This window comes from Salmo salar, chromosome ssa07 (assembly GCF_905237065.1).
Source record: "Salmo salar chromosome ssa07, Ssal_v3.1, whole genome shotgun sequence".
Taxonomy (NCBI): domain Eukaryota; kingdom Metazoa; phylum Chordata; class Actinopteri; order Salmoniformes; family Salmonidae; genus Salmo; species Salmo salar.
The window spans coordinates 20,619,134-20,642,982 of record NC_059448.1 but is presented as its reverse complement, the minus strand read 5'-3'; the positions used below and the strand labels follow the sequence as shown (position 1 = coordinate 20,642,982).

At 43.8% G+C, this 23,849-nt stretch overlaps 1 protein-coding gene across 1 annotated transcript in view; it reads right to left on the bottom strand.

Annotated features, from left to right (window-relative positions):
* Positions 1-23,849, bottom strand: part of LOC106608778 (insulin receptor substrate 1-B) — an 85,895-nt gene that overhangs the window by 47,262 nt on the left and 14,784 nt on the right.

Here is a 23,849-nt window from a genome sequence, read left to right as displayed (position 1 = left end):
GAGTTCTTTCCATACACTTGGTTGGTGTTTGCAGATTTGAGATGTTCTGAATACATTAGAACCCTATAGAATAGCTAATTTACTGTATAGAGTTCAGTTACAGTAGGAAGACACTCATTTACAGCTCATTCACCGTATAGAGAGAGAAGACCACACCTTTCCTGAGACTGAGCTCACCTGGTCTGATAGGGAACAATGACATCCTCTGTCAATATCAATGGTATGCAAGCTGACCAGAACACCTGTTTAATAACTGCTTTCATAGGATAAGAATGGGGTCAATGATCCCTTGACTGACCCACACACTCTGAAACTATACAATTAGACTACTAGCTCATACAGGCACCTCTGACAACTTCACCTTAACAGAAGAGACCCTCCACTCCTCCATAACCTCCAACATTATTATCAGACTTGAGAGTGGGCATGTGTTCACGTACTTCCAAGAAGTGGCATTGTCTTGTCTTCTGGATAGTAGAGACTCAATTAGGTGCAGGGAAACTTGGCCCTCTGTGTGTGTGTGTTTGTTCCTCTGCCTCTACCGTGCCTTCTCTTCAACCCAGCAATCACAACCATATATATACAAAAACCTTCGGCACGAACGCACAACGACAGACTCAACCTCCGTTATGACTAACTTTTCCACAACCATTTCCAAAACATTTAGTTGCGGTCGCAGTATGGGGAACCTGCATGTCTGTTCTTCTGGCTCTCTTACAACTAAATGAATGATGAACCAGAATAGCTGTTGTGTTCTGTTAGAGTCCATGCCAGTGGCTTAGACAGTAGACCAGTGGCTGTGTATGAGGCACGTCCCCTAGATTAGATGAGTCACTCTTGAGCCACACATTACTATTTAATGGGCCGCTGTGTGTGTGTGTGTGTGTGTGTGTGTAGTCCTGTCTTGCCAGCTGCATTTGGATTTACTAAAAGGAAAGAGATGCTTTTGAGATTTTGCGGCAAAGGGACTGAGAAAGATGAGGGAACGCAGATCGGAAACAAAACATCCTTGAGAAAAAATGAAGGGAGAAGAGAAAAAATGTAAAGAAAGAATTAATGAAATCAGAGGAATGAAAATAGGTAGACTTCCTGGATGGTACTGACTGGCATTGAACAAGACTCAATAACAATCGATTTAAAAATATATCCCCTTCATTCCCTTACACTTCTTCTCTTTCAGTGTCAAGGCTCCCTTACCATTTCCCTCCCGGTCACCGTCTTACCATCCCACTCCACTCTACTGTCCTTCCTTCCCACACAAGGCCTCAGATCCCTATGCCAAATACTGCTAAACCAAGTATTTATTTTCTCCTAGAAAACTCCTCAGCTATTTGTGAAGCAGGTCTGTGTTTGTTATTAAAACATTGTTAGAAATCAGCTGTGCGTCGTGAATCCCACTTCAACACTCAATAACCCTACAAACTCCTTCTTTGATCTTGGGTCTCGCAAGGCCACCGTTTCCCCTCCTACACCTGCTAATGAGATGCACGCACGGATCCATGTGCACCTTCTGCAGCAATCAGAGCAGCCGAAAACCTCAGTAGCACTGGTACCCTTTCTGTTGAAATTCTTATAGCCTTAAAGTGACCAAATAAGCTATATCCATCTAACGTTACATAAGAGGGAGGTGGATTTGATATTACACAGAAGTGTGTGAATTATAGATGTGACTGGTCCTTCCTCCAAGGGACCTTTCCCTGGCAGAGTAGTGCTAACAGAGCCAGCGGTGGAGAAGGAGCAGGGTTTTAGCTCACGCAATGCAAAGCCAGTGAGGTAACCGTACAGTCAAGTCCAGCACACAGACCAGGGATGGACCACCAGCATGAAGTCACCTGGATATTAAGGATGTGACAAATGGAAAATGTTTAAAAAAACTGTTTTCCATCAAGTTCTACCTTCCTCAGTCCTAGGCTGAATCTCAAACCGAACATTTGGCCCCTAAGCCCTTTATCAAGTGCCACTTGCTGTTGTGTTCAATAGTGATCACTTGAGTCTTCAAGTGTTTTGGCCAAAATGAGCAATGAGACTATGCGTACTTGACGTCACAACTGCCACTTATCAATATTCCAAAACGCGCATGCCATTGTCTACCGCTGCCTGTCTGGTGCATGACTCGCTCGCTATGAAACATGGGCACTGGGGCAGACAGACTCATACTCTGATACAGTAAGAAAGTTGACAAAAAGGGATCTCTACTCCTACACAAAATATGTGCAAGTATATCGGTCGCCAGTGATTTCATCAGCTGATTTAGCTTGTTGTAGCTTGCCTGCTGCTGGCTAGTTCCACGAAGGATACATATCTCCTTACAGCATTGATGCGTTTGTTAAATCGGTTCATTTAAAATGTTCCCTTAATGATGATGATTGGGACCTGTTTGTGGTAGTTTTGTGATAAATGCACTGTGATTTTAATTTTGTGTAAGGAAAAAAAAAACCATTGCTTTTGGTTAGGGATTTTTTCTTTACGTTAACATCCCAATGTTGTCTTAACGTTTAAACGTTCACACCCATCCTGGATAGATAACACTGCAAATGAGCTCAGCCCTCACGCACAGTGATCATTTATTAAGCCCTCAGCAGCAGTCTTGATGATTCATAAGAAAACATTATGGCAATAATAGTCAAAGTGACATTGTGCACCTGGACTACATGGAGCACCTCTCTGGGTGAACAGTAAGACGGTTCATGTTAGCATGACAACCATAAGGCAACTTTTATTGCAACATTCAGCTTCACATGGCCTTTCCACGTGGTTAGTCAGTGGCTACAGCCAACCGCAGTATGAATAGAACGCTTTCTACTCTATTCATGTAGCCTATCTTTACTGTATTTCGACCTTACTGCAACATTCCAATCCCGAACATGTTATTAATGGCTGTAAATGTCTGCCGTTTTACACACACACACACACACACACACACACACACACACACACACACACACACACTATTCATACAAGATAGGTTATAATAAGGTTGTAATAAATTACTTAACTACATACATACATTCTGCTTCACGTGTGGCTAGTCTACAACCAACTGCAGTGTGAAGTCTAGCACACACACGTCTCTATTCACTGTACCTTTTGTCCCCTCCCCTTGAGACAAATATGACCATATAGACTAGAATCTCTTGCTGGGCCTCTCTCCACAGGCCATTAGATATGACTTAGGGCATTGGCGCCAAAGCACCACGGTATTTCCCCAGCCTCCTTATCCAGGTCAGCTTTTATTGGGGGCCATAACAGCTGCTTGTCCTTTGCCCATGAACCTGCAGGGCTGCTAGCTGTGTGTGCTAGCTGGCTAATGGGATATTGACGAGCCCTTTCCATTAGCGATGACCGGAGTGTGACCTAGTGATAACTGTTATCACACACTGGCTAGGCTACCCTGTTTAATGAAGGTCAACAGTATGGACATGGTTCTGTGGAGTAGCCCTGTTGTGAAGTAGAGCATATGTGTTGGTATGGTAGGTGTTAATACATAATGAAGAGCAGCAGTGAAGTTGAGTAACTTATTTTATATCGTATTGTGTACATAATGTTGCTGCTACCGTCTCTTATGACCAAAAATAACTTCTGGACATCAGAACAGCGATTACTCACCGTGGACTGGAAGAAACTTTTTCCTTTAACGAGTCCGACGAGAAGGATATGCTGCTTTCACTGGAACAGGACCAGATCCACGCCTTTTGCGTGAAGAAAAGATGCAGGAAAAGGGGCCACAGATCGGGCAGCCTTCTGAGAATCCATAGGCGAGTGAGTAAACTCCCACTGCCATCCGTTCTTCTTGCTAACGTGCAATCATTGGAAAATAGAATTGATGACCTACGATTAAGATTATCCTACCAACGGGAAATCAAAAACTGTAACATCTTCTGTTTCACCGAGACGTGGCTGAAACACGATACGGACAATATAGAGCTAGCAGGATTTTTCATGCACCGGCAGAACAGAGACGCTACCTCTGGTAAGACGAGGGGTCGGGGTGTGTGTCTATTTGTCAATAACAGCTGGTGCGCGATGTCTAATATTAAAGAAGTCTCGAGGTATTGCTCGCCTGAGGTAGAGTACCTTATGATAAGCTGTAGACCACACTATCTACCAAGAGAGTTCTCATCTATATTATTCGTAATCGTCTATTTACCACCACAGAACAAAGCTGGCACTAAGACCACTCTCAACCAACTCTATAAGGCCATAAGCAAAGAAGAAAATGCTCACCCAGAAGCGGCGCTCCTAGTGGCCGGGGAATTTAATGCAGGCAAACTTAAATCAATTTTACCACATTTTTACCAGCATGTCACATGTGCAACCAGAGAAAAGAAAAATCATAGACAACCTTTACTCCACACAGGGATGCATACAAAGCTCTCCCCCGCCCTCCATTTGGCAAATCTAACCATAATTATATCCTTCTGATTCCTGCTTACAAACAAAAACTAAAGCCGGAAGTACCAGTGACTCGCTCAATACGGAAGTGGTCAGATGACGCGGATGCTACACTACAGGACTGTTTTGCTAGCACAGACTGGAATATGTTCCGGGATTCATCCAATGGCATTGAGGAGTACACCACCTCAGTCATCAGCCACATCAATAAGTGTATCGACGACGTCGTCCCCACAGTGACTGTACGTACATATCCCAACCAGAAGCCATGGATTACAGGCAACATCTGCATCGAGCTAAAGGCTAGAGCTTCCGCTTTCAAGGAGCGGGAGACGAATCCGGACACTTATAAGAAATCCCGCTATGCCCTCAGACGAACCATCAAACAAGCAAAGCTTCAATACAGGATTAAGATTGAATCCTACTGCACAGGCTCTGACGCTCGTCGGCTGTGGCAGGGCTTGGAAACTATTAGACTACAAAGGGAAACCTAGACGTGAGCTGCCCAGTGACGTGAGCCTACCAGACGAGCTAAATGCCTTTCATGCTCGCTTCGAGGCAAGCAACACTGAAGCATGCCCGAGAGCACCAGGTGTTCTGGATGACTGTGTGAAAACGCTTTCGGTAGCCGATGTGAACAAAACCTTTATAAACAGGTCAACATTTACAAAGCCAATGGGCTAGACGGATTACCAGGACGTGTACTCAAAGCATGAGTGGACCAACTGTCAAGTGTCTTCACTGACATTTTCAACCTCTCCCTGAACGAGTTTGTAATACCTACATGTTTCAAGCAGACCACCATAGTCCCTGTGCCCAAGGAAGCAAAGGTAACTTGCCTAAATGATTACCGCCCCGTGGCACTCGGTAGCCATGAAGTGCTTTGAAAGGTTGGTCATGGCTCACATCAACAGCATCCTCCCGGACACCCTAGAACCACTCCAGCTCGCATACTGCCCCCAACAGATCCACAGATGACGCAATCTCAATCGCACTCCACACTGCCCTTTCTCACCTGAACAAAAGGAACACCTATGTGAGAAAGCTGTTCATTGACTACAGATCAGCGTTCAACACCATAGAGCACACAAAGCTCATCACTAAGCTAAGGACTCTGGGACTAAACACCTCCCTCTGCAACTGGATCCTAGACATCCTGACAGGCCACCCCAGGTGGTAAGAGTAGGCAACAACACGTCTGCCACGCTGATCCTTAACACTGGGGCCCCTCAGGGGTGTGTACTTAGTCCCCTCCTGTATTCCCTGTTCACCAACGACTGCGTGGCCAAGCACGACTCAAACGCCATCATTACATTTGCCGATGACAACAGTGGTGGGCCTGATCACCGACAACGATGAGACAGTCTATAGGGAGGAGGTCAGAGAACTGGCAGTGTGGTGCCAGGACAACAACCTCTCCCTCAATGTGATCAAGACAAAGGAGCTGATCGTGGACTACAGGAAAAGGCAGGCCGAACAGGCCCCCATTAACATCGACGGGGCTGTAGTGGAGCGGGTTGAGAGTTAAGTTCCTTGGTGTCTACATCACCAACAAACTATTATGGTCCAAACATAGCAAGACAGTTGTGAAGACGGCAAGACAAAACCTTTCCCCCCTCAGGAGACAAACAAGAGTCCCCAGATCCTCAAACGGTTCTACAGCTGCACCATCGAGAGCATCCTGACCGGTTGCATCACCGCCTGGTATGGCAAGTGCTCGGCATCTGACCCTAAGACGCTACAGAAGGTAGTGCCAACAGCCGAGTACAGGGGCCAATCCTCCTGCCATCCAGGACCTATACAATAGGCAGTGTCAGAGGAAAGCCCATAAAATTGTCAGATACTCCAGCCACCCAAGTTAGACTTTTCTCTGCTAAAGCACAATAAGCTGTACCGGAGCGCCAAGTCTAGGACCAAAAGCCTCCTCAACAGTTTCTACCTCCAAGCCATAAGACTGCTGAACAATTAATAAAATCGGCACCGGACAATTTACATTGAACCCCCCTTTGTACACCGCTGCTACTCGCTGTTTATTAACTATGCATAGTCACTTCACCCCCACGTACAAATTACCTCAACTAACCTGTACCTCCGCACACTGACTCAGTACCGGTGCCCCCTGTATATAGCCTAATTATTCTTAGTGTTACTTTTAAATATTACTTTTTATTTTAGTCTACTTGGTAAATATTTTCAACTCTTCTTGAACTGCACTGTTGGTTAAGGGCTTTTAAGTAAGCATTTCACGGTAAAGTCTTCACTTGTTGTACTCAGCGCATTTGACAAATAAAGTTTGATTTGATAAGTTCTCCCTTGCTGCCAAGTGTCCCAGTCTGTCTCCTCTACTCCCAATCTCTCCTTCCCTCGTTCTCTCTCATTACCTACCCCCCTGCCTCTCTAGGCCCCCGAGGAGAGAAAGACACCACCACCTCCCCAAGGTTCATTTCACAAACTTATCAGTGAGGCATCCAGCTTTGTCATCACCCGAAGCGCCTCATGAAAGTGAGCGTGAAGGTTAGCTAGTGTGCTAGTCGGTCTTCCCCAGATTGTCTTCACAACAACCTCACCAACCTGGCAGCCATCTTGAAAACCTTGACAGTTGGCCAAGTCCTGAGTTAAACACCGCCACGTCAAGGCCTTTGAGGTCACACTCTAAATTGCTTCCTCTCCTTCATCACTTACCCAAAAATACAAGGTAAGCCAAAGTATCATGGCGGAGGAGGACCACCAGGGGAATTTAACCTGTCCAGTTCTCTTTATGGCAGTGCAGCTGGAGATGAAGTGGCTTCAGTTTAACCAGGGTTCCCCAAACTTGGCCCCCCCAAGTTTTCTGAACAAAAATAAATACAATACACACACACCACACACACACACACACACACACACACTTTATATACTTTTCGTTGTTGGACATAAAATACTGTAAAATCACCAGGTTATCAGCCCAAAGTGATTTTACTTTAGGAATTCTAATCCCAAGTATCCCCCCTGGGTAAGGGTACCAAAAAAATGTCTGCAGCATTGAAGGTCCCCAAGAACACAGTGGCCTCCGTCTTTCTTAAATGGAAGAAGTTTGGAACCACCAAAACTCTTCCTAGAGCTGGCCACCTGGCCAAACTGAGCAATGGGGGGAGATGGGCCTTGGTCAGGGAGGTGACCAAGAACCCAATGGTCACTTTGAGAGAGCTCCAGAGTTCCTCTGTGGAGATGGGAGAAACTTCCAGAAGGACAACCATCTATGCAGCACTCCACCAATCAGGCCTTTATGGTAGAGTGGCCAGACGGAAGCCACTCTTCAGTAAAAGGCACATGAAAGCCCGCTTGGAGTTTGCCAAAAGGCACCAAAAGGACTCAAACCATGAGAAACAAGATTCTCTGGTCTGATGAAACCAAGATTGAACTCTTTGACCTGAATGCCAAGCCTCACGTTTGGAGGAAACCTGGCACCATTTCTACGGAGAAGCATGGGTGGCAGCATCATGCTGTGGGGATGTTTTTCAGCGGCAGGGACTGGGAGACTAGTCAGTATTGAGGGAAAGATGAATGGAGCAAAGTACAGCAAGATCCTTGATGAAAACCTGCTCCAGAGCAGATCTCAGACCTTCCAACAGGACAACAACCCTAAGCACACAGCCAAGACAATGCAGGAGTGGCTACTGGACAAGTTTCTGAATGTCCTTGAGTGGCCCAGCCAGAGCCCGGACTTGAACCCGATCTAACATATCTAGAGCGACCTGAAAAAAGCTGTGCAGCGATGCTCCACATCCAACCTGACAGAGCTTGAGAGGATCTGCAGAGAAAAATGGGAGAAACTCTCCAAATACAGGTGTGCCAAGCTTGTAGCGTCATACCCAAGAATGCTCGAGGACGTAATCGCTGCCAAAAGTGCTTCAACAAAGTACTGAGTAAAGGGTCGGAAAACATATGTAAATGTGATATTTTTGTTATTCATTTTTTATCAAATTTGCAAAAAAATCTAAAAACCTATTTTTGGTTTGTCATTATGGGGTATTGCGTGTAGATTGATGAGGGGGGAAAAAAAACAATGAATACATTTTAGAATAAGGCTGTAACGTAACAAAATGTGGAAAAGGTCAAGGGGCCTGATGACTTTCCGAGTGCACTGTATATACTGAGTAAACCAAACATTAAGAACACCTTCCTAATATTGAGTTGCACCCACCTCTTTTGCCCTCAGAACAGCCTCAATTCGTTGAGGCATGGACTCTTCAAGGTGTCAAAAGCATTTCAAAGGGATGCTGGCCCATGTTGACTCCAATGCTTCCAAACAGTTGTGTCAAGTTGGCAGGATGTCCTTTGGCTGGTGGACCATTCTTGATACACATGGGAAACTGTTGAGTGTGAAGAACCCAGTAGTGTTGCAGTTCTTGACACAAACCGGTGCACCTGGCACCTACTACCATACCCAATTCAAAGGCACTTAAATATTTTGTCTTGCCCATTCACCCTCTGAATGGCACACATACTCAATCCATGTCTCAATTGTCTTAAGGTTTAAAAATACTTATTTAAACCTGTCTCCTCCCCTTTATCTACACTGATGTAGAAGTGGATTTAACGAGTGACATTTTGAAGGATACACTTGGTCAGTCTGTCATGGAAAGAGCATGTGTTCATAATGTTTTGTACATGATTGTATCCCAATGTGTAATCAAGGTTTCTTTTTGTCAAATACTATATCTGTTTTTGCAGTGTACCAAATTATCTACAACAATATTCCGGACCCGACCATCCGCTCAAGAAGAAAAACATCCAGCGGCTGAGAGTAATTGGGAACCCTGGTTTTAACCCTTATGACGAACCCATTGACCTGGTTCTGCACCATAGAGGGGTGAGCTGGTGGTTATATAATGTACTATCAACTAGCAAATCAATATCACCATAAAAAGGTTTCTACTCGCATAAACCTCAGCTCCCAGCTCAGTGTGGCATATGGACTGTCACGGTTGTCGTAAGAACGGGACCAAGGCGTAGCGTGTGTAGAGTTCCACATCTTTATTCCAAAGTGAAACTTCAAGTAAAAACAAATAAATCAAATTAACAAACAACTAAAAGTGACTATGTGGTGCACAAACAAAACAATATCCCACAAACACAGCTGGGAAAAATAGCTACTTAAATATGATCCCCCAATTAGAGACAACGATTACCAGCTGCCTCTAATTGGGAATCATACAAAACACCAACATAGAAAATATAAACTAGAACACAACATAGAAATATAAACTAGACTACCCCCAGTCACGCCCTGACCTACTACACCATAGAGAAAGAAGGGCTCTCTATGGTCAGGGCGTGACATGGACACTCATCGACTAGCTCGATTGCGTTTCTCTCGGCCTGTCCTTCATTTAAATCAGAATATGGGTCCACTTATTGACGATCCTTTGGATAAATTGTGCTTGTTGCAAATATAACATGCATTTGAAGCAGGCTTTACATTGATCTATGTTAAGTCTACAAGACTTAAGGTTGATATTTTACAGTAGTTGACTGTTGAGAGTGAACATGGGGCTATTGCGCAACAGGGGATCTACCCACCCAGCAAAAGACTGTCTAGCCCCATGTTAAATGAAATTACAGGGTGTTAATGGTGTAAACTATTTTCTGCATAGGAAACGACCTTGCTGAGGCCCTGTGGCTGTGGTTGAAGGGAAAAGGAGGAGGAGGAGGGAGGATCCGGCACCCGGCTGGATGGGGCTGGCTGGCTTCTGATCCAACTCACACCGCTCACTTGGTCTGCGTCCCAAATGGTGCTCCATTCTTTATATAGTGCACTACCTTTGGCAAGGTTCCATAGGGCTCTGGTCAAAAGTAGTGCACTGAATAGGGTTCCATTTGGGACACCGCCCCTGGGTCTTAGCGGCTAAAATAGCGCTAGGCTAGCTCCAGTGGCCGTTCACACCCACACCATCCGGTTGTCCCGTCAGGCAACGCCGCGTCGGGCTGACTCAGAGACAATAATTACTGTCTAATTAGGGAGATGAGCAGCGGTTTAATGTTTAATCGCCTCTCTGGCCCAGGCGGCCACAGGTGAGATCCAGATCCCACCGCCTGCCTGGATGACTGACTGACAGGGGCTGGGTATAAATACTACACTACAACCATGAGACAAGTGTATCCTCATGGGTGAAGTGGCCTCTTGACTTGCACTGATATGGAGTCAGAGTATGAGACAACAGTCATATCCGTTATATGGAGTGAAAAGGGAAAACTGACTGTAGATCAGAGCTGACATGAGGAGGTTAGTGTATCAAACATCAGCTAATATGACTGTGTTTTATGTGAGGCGAAAAGGCAAAACTCACTGTAGATCAGAGCTTAGTAACGGACTTGGAAGGGCCTTTGTTCTGGATTGTGGCTTGCTGGTCAAGTTTGACACTATAGTTTAATGAGCGGTTTGCCTCCTAGTGTGTGTGTGTGTGCACCTGCCGCCTGGGTAATCACTAGTCTATTTCCTTGCCAGTTTAATTTTTTTTCATTTTGTTCCACTTTTGAGTTATTGGCCTGTTTTTTTGTTGTTGATTTTGACCACAGCTATCTAGGCTATAATGACCACCGAGTAAATGTATCTCCAAACTCAGACCTTTAGGTTTAAGCTGGGAGGCATAATGTGGTTAAGTATGGGACATGTGGCGTGTCATGCACTCTGTGATTAGGAAAGTGATGAAAGGTGCAAGACGTGAAATTCGGAGAGGGGGTTGATAAGGCTTTCTCAGGATAGGGGGAGACTTTTTAGGGGAGGGACAGTTATATACATTGTAATTCTCATGTACAGCTAGCTGTGTCTAGCAGCTTGATCATCATGGTACTTTTACAGGCATGATTTATGGTAAGTATACTGGAAACTTGTATCTCATTATGGTAAGTTGTGAAATAAGTATAGCTAGTTATAATCGTAAGGGCTTAGCATATAATAAGACGATCAGGCTTTAACGGGCTAAAACAGAATGAATATATACTGAACAAAAATACGCAAGTATTTTTTTTTTTTACTGAATTACAGTTTAAACAAGGAAAACAGCCATGGGTGAGTTTTTCCCCCACAAAAGGGCTTTATTATAGACAGAAATACAGAGGCGGCTTATGGTAGAGAAATTAACATTAAATTCTCTGGCAACAGCTCTGGTGGACATTCCTGCAGTCAGTATGCCAATTGCACGCTCCCTCAAAACTTGAGACATCTGTGGCATAGTGTTGTGTGACAAAACCCCTCTGCAGCATTTGACACTGTCGGTTATAAGATTTTAACTGACCTTATTGAGAGGCTTCTTGGAGTTTCTGGAACACCCATTGCCTGGTTCCACTCCCACCTATCTAATAGACAACAGTTTGTCTCCCTTGGCAACTACAGGTCTCCCGCAGCCCCTGTATCACCAGATGTCCGACAAGGCTCAGTGTTAAGTCCATTAATGTTTAGTATACTACCCCTTGTTCAGATCCTCTGTCAATTTGGAGTCAGATTTCACTGTTATGCAGATGACACACAAACCCACAACCACACAAAACCCATTCTGGCACCCCCCTTTGTTGTTGACTGTCTCCGTAAAGTGAAAACTTGGATGAGCAATAACTTTTTTAAACGACGACAAAACAGAGATCATGCTCATGGGCCCGAACTCCCTCGTCAAGAAACTGGGTCAACTCAACATGAGAATTGACAGCTGCAACATTCACTCCAACTCCATAGTCAGGAACCTTGGTGTTATATTTGACTCCACTCTGTGATTTGAACCCCATATCCGGAACAAAACTAACTTGACCTTCTTCCACCTTAAAAACATCTCACGACTCAGACCCTCTCTCACTGGCCCCACTGCTGAAACCCTCATTCACACCTTTGTTTTATCACACCTGGACTACTGCAACGCCATTCTCAAATCAAATAAATCAAAATGCATTTGCAACATGGGCCAAATACCACTGGTGTAGATTTTACAGTGAAATGCTTGCTTATGAGCCCTTCCCAACAATGCATAATTTTAAAATAAATAAATACAGGGATTACCAGTACCAGATCAATGTGCAGAGGTACGAGATACTTGAAGTAGACATGTACATGAAGGCAGGGTAAAGTGACTAGGCATCAGGATAGATAATAATAATAGTAAAATAAGCAGCAGTATATGATGAGTGTAAAAGTGTGTGTGTGTGTGTAATGTGTATGTGTGTCGTGTCGGTCTGTGTGTGTGTATGTGAATGTCTGTGGGTTTTGTGTGGGAGTGTCAAGGTAGTGTGTGTGTGTGAGTGTGTTTATAAACAAAAAAAGAAACGTCCCTTTTTCAGGACCCTGTCATTCAAAGATCATTTGTAAAAATCCAAATAACTTCACAGATCTTCATTGTAAAGGGTTTAAACACTGTTTCCCATGCTTGTTCAATGAACCATAAACAATTAATGAACATGCACCTGTACAACGGTCGTTAAGACACTAACAACTTAGACTGTAGGCAATTAAGGTCACAGTTATGAAAACCTAGGACACTAAATAGGCCTTTCTACTGACTGAAACGCACCAAAAGAAAGATGCCTAGGGTCCCTGCTCATCTGCGTGAACGTCCCTTAGGCATGCTGCAAGGAGGCATGAGGACTGCATATGTGGCCAAGGCAATAAATTGCAATGTCCGTACTGTGAGACGCCTAAATCAGAGCTACAGGGAGACAGGACGGACAGCTGATTGTCCTCACAGTGGCAGACCATGTGTAACACCTGCACAGGATCGGTACATCCGAACATCACACCTGCGGGACAGGTACAGGATGGCAACAACAACTTCCCGAGTTACACCAGAAACGCACAATCCCTCCATCAGTGCTCAGACTGTCCGCAATAGGCTGAGAGAGGTTGGACTGAGGGCTTGTAGGCCTGTTCTAAGGCAGGTCCTCACCAGACATCACCGGCAACAACGTCACCTATGGGCACAAACCCACCATCGCTGGACCAGACAGGGCTGGCAAAAAGTGCTCTTCACTGACGAGTTGCGGTTTTGTCTCACCAGGGGTGATGGTCGGATTCGCATTTATCGTCGAAGGAATGAGCGTTCCACAGAGGCCTGTACTCTGGAGCGAGATCGATTTGGAGGTGGAGGGTCTGTCATGGTCTGGGGAGGTGTGTCACATCCGTAACGGGTCTGCGGTCAAACGACCTCACCGTCAAACGCTCCCTAAAACACTTCAGCGAGCAGGCCTTTCTAAATCGACCTGGCCCGGGTATCCTAGAAGGATATTGACCTCATCCCGTCAGTAGACGATGCCTGGTCATTCTTTAAAAGTGCCTTCCTCACCATCTTAAATAAGCATGCCCCTTTCAAAAAAAATGTAGAACCAGGAACAGATATAGCCCTTAGTTCTCTCCAGACCTGACTGCCCTTGACCAGCACAAAAACATCCTGTGGCGTTCTGCATTAGCATCGAATAGCCACCGTGACATGGAACTTTCAGGGAAGTTAGGAACCAATATATACAGGCAGTTAAGAAAGCTAAGGATAGCTTTTTCAAGCAGCAATTTGCATCCTGCACTCCCCACAGCAACTCGCCCCAAGCCTCCCCATTTCTCCTTCACCCAAATCCAGATTGCTGATGTTCTTAAAGAGCTGCAAAATCTGGACCCCTACAAATCAGCCGGGCTAGACAATCTGGACCCTCTGTCTTTAAAATGATCTGCCGAAATTGTTGCAACCCCCATTACTAGCCTGTTCAACCTCTCTTTCGTATCGTCTGAGATTCCCAAAGATTGGAAAGCTGCCGTGGTCATCCGCCTCTTCAAAGGGGGAGACGCTCTAGACCCAAACTGCTACAGACCTATTTCTATCCTACCCTGCCTTTCTAAGGTCTTCGAAAGCCAAGTTTAACAGATTACCGACCATTTCGAATCCCACTGTACCTTCTCAGCTATGCAATCTGGTTTCAGAGCTGGTCATGGGTGCACCTCAGCCACGCTCAAGGTCCTAAACGATACCATAACCACCATCGATAAGAGACATTACTGTGCAGCCGTATTCATCGACCTGGCCAAGGCTTTCGACTCTGTCAATCACCGTATTCTTATCGGCAGACTCAACATTCTTGGTTTCTCAAATGATTGCCTCGCCTGGTTCACCAACTACTTCTCTGATAGAGTTCAGTGTGTCAAATCGGAGGGCCTGTTGTCCGGACCTCTGGCAGTCTCTATGGGGTGCCACAGGGTTAAATTCTCGGGCCGACTCTTTTCTCTGTATACATCAATGATGTCGCTCTTGCTGCTGGTGATTCTCTGATCCACCTCTACGCAGACGACACCATTCTGTATACTTCTGGCCCTTCTTTGGACACTGTGTTATTGAAGCTCGTCTGGAGCTTAGTTGCCATACAACTCTCCTTCTGTGGCCTCCAACTGCTCTTAAATGCAAGTAAAACTAAATGCATGCTCTTCAACCAATCACTGCCCGCACCTGCCCGCCCGAACTAGCATTACTACTCTGGATGGTTCTGACTTAGGTATTTGTAGTTGTCCACATATTCTAGGTGTCTGGTTAGACTGTAAACTCTCCTTCCAGACTCACATTAAGCATCTCCAATCTAAAATTAAATCTAGATATCTGCTTCCTGTTTCGCAACAAAGCATCCTTCACTCATGCTGCCAAACACACCCTTGTAAAACTGACCATCCTACCAATCCTCGACTTCGGCGATGTCATTTACAAAATAGCCTTCAACACCCTACTCAACAAATTGGATGCAGTCTATCACAGTGCCATCCGTTTTGTCACCAAAGCCCCATATACTACCCACCACTGTGACCTGTACGCTCTCGTTGGCTGGCCATCGCTTCATACTCGTCGCCAAACCCACTGGCTCCAGGTCATCTACAAGTCTCTGCTAGGTAAAGCCCCACCTTATCTCAGCTCACTGGTCACCATAGCAGCACCCACCCATAGCACGCACTCCAGCAGGTATATAACACTGGTCACCCCCAAAGCCAATTCTTCCTTTGGCCACTTTTCCTTCCAGTTCTCTGCTGCCAATGACTGGACGAACTGCAAAAATTACTAAAGCTGGAGACTCATATCTCCCTCACTAGCTTTAAGCAGCAGCTGTCAGAGCAGCTCACAGATCACTGCACCTGTACATTGCCCATCTGTAAACCGCCCATCAAACTACCTCATCCCCATACTGTATTTATTTGTTTTGCTCCTTTGCACCCCAGTATCTCTACTTGCACATCTACCATTCCAGTGTTTAATTGCTATTTTGTAATTACTTCGCCACCATGGTCTATTTATTGCCTTACCTCTCTTATCTTACCTCATTTGCACTCACTGTATATAGACTTTTTTTCCCCTACTGTATGTTTATTCCATGTGTAACTCTGTGTTGTTGTTGTTTTATGTGTCTAACTGCTGTGCTTTATCTTGGCCAGGTCGCAGTTGCAAATGAGAACTTGTTCTCAACTAGCCTACCTGGTTAAATAATTGTGAAATAAAATAAATAAAACAATTTAAAGGCAATGCTACCAAATACTAATTGAGTGTATGTAAACTTCTGACACACTGGGAATGTGATGAAAGAAATAAAAGCTGAAATAAATTATTCTCTACTAGTATTCTGACATTTCACATTCTTAAAATAAAGTGGTGATCCTAACTGACCTAAGACAAGAGAATTTTTACTCGGATTAAATGTCAGGAAAAACGGAGTTTAAATGTATTTGGCTAAGGTGTATGTAAACTTCTGACTTCAACTGTACACACACACACACACACACACACACACACACACAGAACAAAAAAATTAAAATGCAACAATTTCAAAGATTTTACTTACAGTTCATAAGGAACTCAGTTAATTGAAATAAATGAATTAGGCCTTAATCTATGGATTTCACATGACTGGGAATACAGATACGCATCTGTTGGTAACAGATAGCTTTTAAAAAATAAAAAAAAAGTAGGGGCGTGGATCAGAAAAGCAGTCTGGTGTGCAGCATGACATCTCCTTCGCATATAGTTGATCAGGCTGTTGGTTGAGGCCGGTGGAATGTTGTCCCACTCCTCTTCAATGGCTGTGCAACGTTTCTGGATATTGGTGGGAACTGGAACATGCTGTCGTACATGTCGACCCAGAGCATTCCAAACATGCTCAATGGGTGACATGTCTGGTGAGTATGCAGGCCATGGAAGACATTTTCAGCTTCCAGGAATTCTGTACAGAACCTTGTCACATTGAGCCATGCATTATCATGCTGAAACACAAGGCGATGGCAGCGGATGAATGGCATGACAATGGGCCTCATATACTGGGACAAGATTCTCTGTACATTCAAATTGCCATCCATAAAATGCAATTGTGTTCATTGTAGGTCAAGATCCTGCTGAGGACTACAAGCAAGCAGATGAGCTTCCCTGAGACGGTTTCTAACATTTTGTGCAGAAACTCTTCGGTTGTGCAAACCCACAGTTTTATCAGCTGTCCGGGTGGCTGGTCTGCAGGTGAAGAAGCCGGACGTGGAGGTCCTGGGCTGGCGTGGTTACACGTGGTCTGCGGTTGTGAGGCCGGTTGGACATACTTCCAAATTCTCTAAAACGACGTTGGAGGCAGCTTACACGCGCCATACATGTTGCAAAATAGCTGGGAAGAGATGATCTTCCGATACACAAAACAACGCTTGATTCAACAGTACGTTTGTTTTCAAGGTGTCTAACTCATTCCATGGAGGGCCTAGTGTCTGCAAGTTTTTAGTCTTTCTTTTAATTAAGCCTTAGACAACCAGGTGTCGGGAGTTCCTTCATAATTGAACTTAATTCCTCAATCAAGTACAAGGGAGGAGCAAAAACCTGCAGACACTCGGCCCTCCGTGGAATGAGTTTGACATGTGATTTAAATTAATACATTTTAATTCTTGCCACTAAATTCTTGCCAATGTTATATATATGGGGCATACAATCATCTCAGCACTGCAGATTTTGCTGCAAAGAAACAGAATCACTAGATCATTTATTGTGGTATTGTCCCCATGTAGCTTGTTTCTGGTCACAGGTTCAGGAATGGCTGACAAATCACAACATTCATTTAAAATGAACCCTTCAATTAGCAGTGTTGGGCGATTTGGAAAGCCATAGTCAATCAATCAACAATGTACTAATACTTTTCGGAAAAACATTCATGTTTAACTTAGAATGGTTCATAATTCATGTAAGACATCGCAGCACAGTTGTAAAACATGAAAATCACGTGGAAATCAACAGAAGATGGTCTAGTAGATCAAATAAAATTGTATTTGTCACATGTGCCGAACACAAGTGTAGACTTGACCATGAAATGCTTATGAACCTTTCCCCACAATGCAGTTAAAAAGAAAGTAAATTAACAAATAGAATAATATTGAGGTGCACCCTCTTTTGCCATCAGAATGCCCTCAATTCATCAGGGCATGGACTTGTCATGGTGACTCCAATGCTTCCCGCAGTAGTGTCGAGTTGGCTGGATGTCCTTCGGGTGGTGAACCATTCTCGATACACACAGGAAACTGTTGAGCGTGAAAAACCCAGCAGGGTTGCAGTTTTTGACACATACTACTAACATACCCTGTTCACAAGCACTTACATTCTTGTGTCAAAGGCACTTACATTCTTTGTCTTGCCCATTCATCCCCTGAACGGCACACATACATAATCCATGTCTCAATTGTCTCAAGGCTTAAAAATCCTTCTTTAACCTGTCTCCTCCCGTTCATCTACAGTGATTGAAGTGGATTTAACAAGTGACATCAGTAAGGAATCACAGCTTTCATTTGGTCAGTCTGTCATGGAAAGAGCAAGTGTTCTTAATGTTTTGTATACTTCGTGTGCAAGGAGTTACCAAGGTAGGATGGCTGATAGTAGCACAGGTTTTGGATTATAAAGTTCACGATCGGTAATAGTTATTACTGAAAACACTATTGCGATGTCGGAGTACTATCTATCCAAAATGTAATGTGTATAATAAAAAAATTAAAAAGAACTTCATGTATCGTAAAACTTCCATTAATAGCATGGGCATTTATTTGCTTAAAATCACTGAACACAACAAGCATTTAGAGACAGGCTTATTTGAGCTAGGCTTCTATTTCCTTAATGCACACTGCTTTTGCTCATTTGCATAGTTTAATTGTTTAATTCCAGCATTTTAATACATTTCTTCATTTCCTGCACTGTGTTATAATTTACATACTGTGTCACGATTCTTTTTTGTTAGTATGCCTCTATTTAGAACATCGATCCACGGATGCAAATTCAATAAGAGAGAAACTGCGAAATGGGGAGCTGAAAATAATGAAAAGTGAGGGACAGAAAAGTAATGTTTGGGAAAGATTTGTTGAAGTGGTAAAAGAGGATGATAGTTATGTTTGATGATTGTGAGGCGCTATACAGATTCGACAGTCACGAGATGGGGACTTCAAATAGGCCTATGGCATGTCAGGGGAGCTGTAGTCTGTTGTTCAGATGGGTTAAATGGAAACTGAAATCTGGACACTGACTGTAGGCCTCTAACCTCTAACATAGCCTTAATATTAACTCCTGCAGAATTAAGCATTTCTTGCAGTAAAATGATATACCAAATGTAGCCAAAATGTTGACTCGGGGGGGAAAAAAAGAGTGAAGAAATATGTCTTTCTTTCAGCATCTTGAGAGAATGCTAATGCAAGTTAGCACCTACAGACGTTACCCTATCTTTCTCAGCATCATAAAAGATGATAGTATTGCAACCACATAAAATAAGCATCCAAGCCAAAATTAAATCTTATCAGACACATTGGGTCATTATTACAGCTTTGTATTTCCTTACAACCGGTCAAACTAAAGTCATCTGAAGGTTTTGCACTAAAAATCTTTCCCGTTTTATGGGGAGTTACTGCATTTTCTCCCGGTCCCTAAATGCATTTGCTCCTCGCAAGAAGCAGAGATGACAGAACATTTTACCAATGTTTATTTAGTGTTCTATGGCCACATAGAACACCAAATAAAAGAGAAGTTGCAATTATCTAATTATACTTGACTAACAAATAGCCTACCAAAATGTTGGAAATTATAAGCAGAAACAGAGACCTAAATGAACTCCTGTCAAATAATCTTTCCGCCGTCTCTGACTATAGCCTACAGTGCATTTTCTATATTAGCGGGCTAGAGTCAGGTGCGGGCCTCAGATTTTCACATACTGTATAGTGAGGCGGTTGCAGATGGGTTATGAGCAATTGCGGGCAGGTGCGGGTGAACAAAACAGCTGACCCGCACATCACTAACAGGTGGCTATCTGAGACTTAGCGTTTAATCGTTTAATTGAAGTTTTACGGTAATTATGGTGTATAAAAGTAACAAAAAAGTTGTAAAAACAAACATTTTAAAACAGTTACTTTTGTAGTGTGTATATATTTTTTATTACACACACACACACACACACACAGTGTATCTCCTCACCTCAAGTTTGCACTGCTCTGTTGTTTGCAAGGGTCAACAACAGTTCTTCAGGTGGCTTAGTGAGCCAGTGGACTTTGTCTGGCAAATGATGATGCCCCACACTTATACCCTGCTTCAGCCTTGATACACTCCAGTGAATATAAATAGTTTGGTACATAAGCTTCTCTTACAGCTTGATACAGTTCTTACTGGCCAAATGGACTCCTTGAACCCAGCTTAACACATATCTCTCTCGGCAGCTGGACTGTATTTGTGCAAATTATGGATTGGCAGAGGGAGGGAGATTGCCTTCAAGATATTAAGATGAAGACGGTCCCTGGCTGCTTCATGCGTGTTTACCAGAACGCAGCACGGAAAGCATCGGAGACTGGGGCAGTTATTCAAAGTGGGCTATGGTTGCATAGACTGACTGCTGTGATGTCTGTTATGCTTTTTCTGTGTGTATGTAGAGAGAGAGAGAGAGAGAATGCACTTCTCTCCCTTTTGTATCCCCTGCCCCCAACTATAGTTAATAATAGCTACCTCTCATTGTCAACACATTTCTCAAAGCTTAGGCCCAGAAGCGTAATATAAGCCATAGCATGTCAAAAAACACCCCTCCACACCTACAGGACCAAGAAGACTGACATGACTTGAAAGTGGCAGTGGCACAGTATTTTCTTGACTGAAAAGGTATTTCCAGAGAGGAAAATATGCGTTGCAATGGGGCATCTCTCCTCCAGCCCCCCCATTTGTCCTATAGGGCCAAGCCAATTTGTCTGGGTGGGTGTGAATTCTTCTGCTCTCCCTACAGGTGGGGGGTTCACGTTACCCCCATAAACTTTCAGCTTACTGGATGAAAACCCTTAAGACTGCATGGACCCTGACACAGAAACTCTGCTCATTTAGCCTAGATCTTTTCACAAAGGCATCTTTGAAAATGTGAGGATCTTGTTGTCAACTGTTTTCAACCCCAGTATAACATACATTTCAGCCACACCCTTTTACTGTATACATAGGTTGGAATTCCAAGGTTGGGTGTGCACACAAGTTGGCCTCATTCCCCTAAAGAAAAATCCAGCAAACGTTAGCATGAAAGAGATGGATATTTTGGAACCACATGACCTAGACCCTATATGCAATATGAACCGTATGGATGTAGATTGATGTAGCTAGCTCAGACCAGACAGAGGAGAGATGGACATGCTATGACACAACACTCAAGAAACAGGAGGAGTGGGGGTAGCAGTTCTGAACAATGTAGCTCTCATTCAACAACACCACAAAGCTGAGAAAACAGTGACAAAATGGACAGAAGAAATGCCAAGAGACAGATATCAAAATGTTTGTCAAGACAAACAGTTGACAGAGTCGTTGATTTAGTTAGCGCCTCCGATTGTTTTATGGCTGACAACTGGAGTGTGAGACACCCCTTCTCCTCCTCCTTTCGTCCCCAATCTGGCAACCACATCCCATACCCACTCGGAGGTCTCTGAAGGAGCTCCTCTGCTGCTGTTTGCTTCTGTCTCTTCCAAGCGTAGTGCTGCGAGTGGGGAAGAAACGTTTGACAAAGAGCCAGGATCAGTTAGGCCTATGTAGACTATTGTTGCTGCTGTTTTCTGTCCAGTTGATTACAGTTAGGACTGGAGTAAGGAAAACTGATCCTAGATCTGTTCGTAGGGCCAACTAAAGCCTGAGACAGCCTGGAGCAGAGGTAATATGCCAGCATACGCCATTAGTTAAGGCACAGGTTAACCAAGTTAAAAGAGGTCCATTTCTATTTCAACCTCTTGATCATTGTTACCGGTGCAGAATGTTTGGGACATGGAATACATCTACACAGTAAGAGGTTTCTGTGTTTCTCTCCCTCTTGTTGCGGCACCTAGTTTAGTGCCCTCATTCTAATCAGCTCTTTTACATAATGCAAGCCAGCAGCTCAGCTGTAAGTACCATGACCCCTTACCTTCGTTTGCCAAGATTGCGTCATGTGTGTCCTCCCCACCCCAGTCACTGCCGGTCTATGAGCTTTCACATTGAAAGACCGCAGAACAAACCTGCCGATTGCGGCCAGTCAGCCACTGGCTTGAGCGTTGTGTTTGCACAAAATGCTTGATCAACAGCTGATATCAGGAAGGATTTGAAAGTGTGTCTACATTGAAATCAATGCTTTCTGTTACTGTGTGCATAATTGCAAATATTCATAAATACCCCCAAAAAGTATTATTGAAAATGAGCAGGCCTACTGACATGTGTGTATACTGCACAGGTATCCAACCATATGATACTTGTATAAACTTGTTCATAATTTTGAGTGTTTTCTCCACTGTGATCAATGTCGTCTGGGCAAATATTGTCATGTCAGCAGAAAAAGAGAAAATACTAAGTAAACAGTGAATCAGGCTCATAACAGGAATCTGGATGTTTCAGCAAAGGCCTGGGTTGACTTGGAAAAGAAGAAGGAGCAGGCAGGTTGGCAGTGACACATTGGCTCCAACATACCCTACTCTAGCTATAAAAAATCTAATCTAGTCTGACCATTATTCTGTTCCAGATGGCTGATAGGCATGGCAAGAAAAAGTATGTGAACCCTTTGGAAATACCTGGATTTCTGCATAAATTGGTCATACAATTTGATCTGATCTTCATCTTCGTCACAACAATAGACAAACACAGTCTGCTTAAACTAATTACACAAATGTCTTTATTCACTCATGTCTTTATTGAATACACCGTGTAAACGTTCACAGTGCAGGGTGGAAATAGTATGTTAACCCTTGGATTTGACCCTCCTTTGGCAAAAATAACCACAACCAAACGTTTTCTGTAGTTGTGAATCAGACCTGCACAACGGTCAGGAGGAATTTTGGACCATTCCTCTTTACAAAACTGTTTCAGTTCAGAAATATTCTTGGGATGTCTGGTGTGAATTGTTCTCGAGGTCATGCCACAGCATCTCAATCGGGTTGAGGTTAGGACTCTGAGTGGGCCACTCCAGCAGCTGTTTTTTCTTCTGTTGTTGATTTACTTCTATGTTTGCGTCGTTGTCCTGTTGCATAACCCAACTTCTGTTGAGCTTCAATTGGCAGACAGATAGCCTAACGTTGTCCTGAAAAATGTATTGATAAACTTAGGTATGCATTTATCCGTTGATGATAGCAAGCTGTCCAGGCCCTGAGGCAGAAAAGCAGCCCCAAACCATGATGCTCCCTCCACCATACTTTACAGTTGGGATGAGGTTTTGATGTTGGTTTGCTGCGCCTTTTTTTCTCCACACATAGTGTTGTGTGTTCCTTCCAAACAACTCAACTGTAGATTCATCTGTCCACAGAATATTTTGCCAGTAGCGCTGTGGAACATCCATGTACACTTTTGCAAAATTCAGACGTGCAGCAATGTTTTTTTTGGACAGCAGTGGCTTCTTCCGTGGTGTCCTTCCATGAACACCATTCTTGTTTAGTGTTTTACGTATCGTAGACTCGTCAACAGAGATGTTAGCATGTTCCAGATATTTCTGTAAGTCTTTAGCTGACACTCTAGGATTCTTCTTAACCTCATTGAGCATTCTGCGCTGTGCTCTTGCAGTCATCTTTGCAGGACGGCCACTCCTAGGGAGAACCGCAACATTGCTTTACTTTTCTCCATTTATAGACAATTTGTCTTACCGTGGACTGATGAACATCAAGGCCTTTAGAGATACTTTTGTAACCCTTTCCAGCTTTATGCAAGTCAACAATTCTTAATCTTCAGTCTTCTGAGATCTCTTTTCTTTAAGGCATGGTTGACATTATGCAATGGTTCTTGTGAAGAGCAAACTAAAAACCTTTTGTGAGAGTTTTTTATAGGGCAAGGCAGCGCTAACCAACATCTCCAATCTCATATCATTGATTGGACTCCAGGTTAGCTGACTCCTGACTCCAATTAGCTTTTGGAGAAGTCATTAGCCTAGGGTTCACATACTTTTTCCAACATAGACTGAATGATTAAATGACGTATTCAATACAGACAAGAAAAATACAATAATTTGTG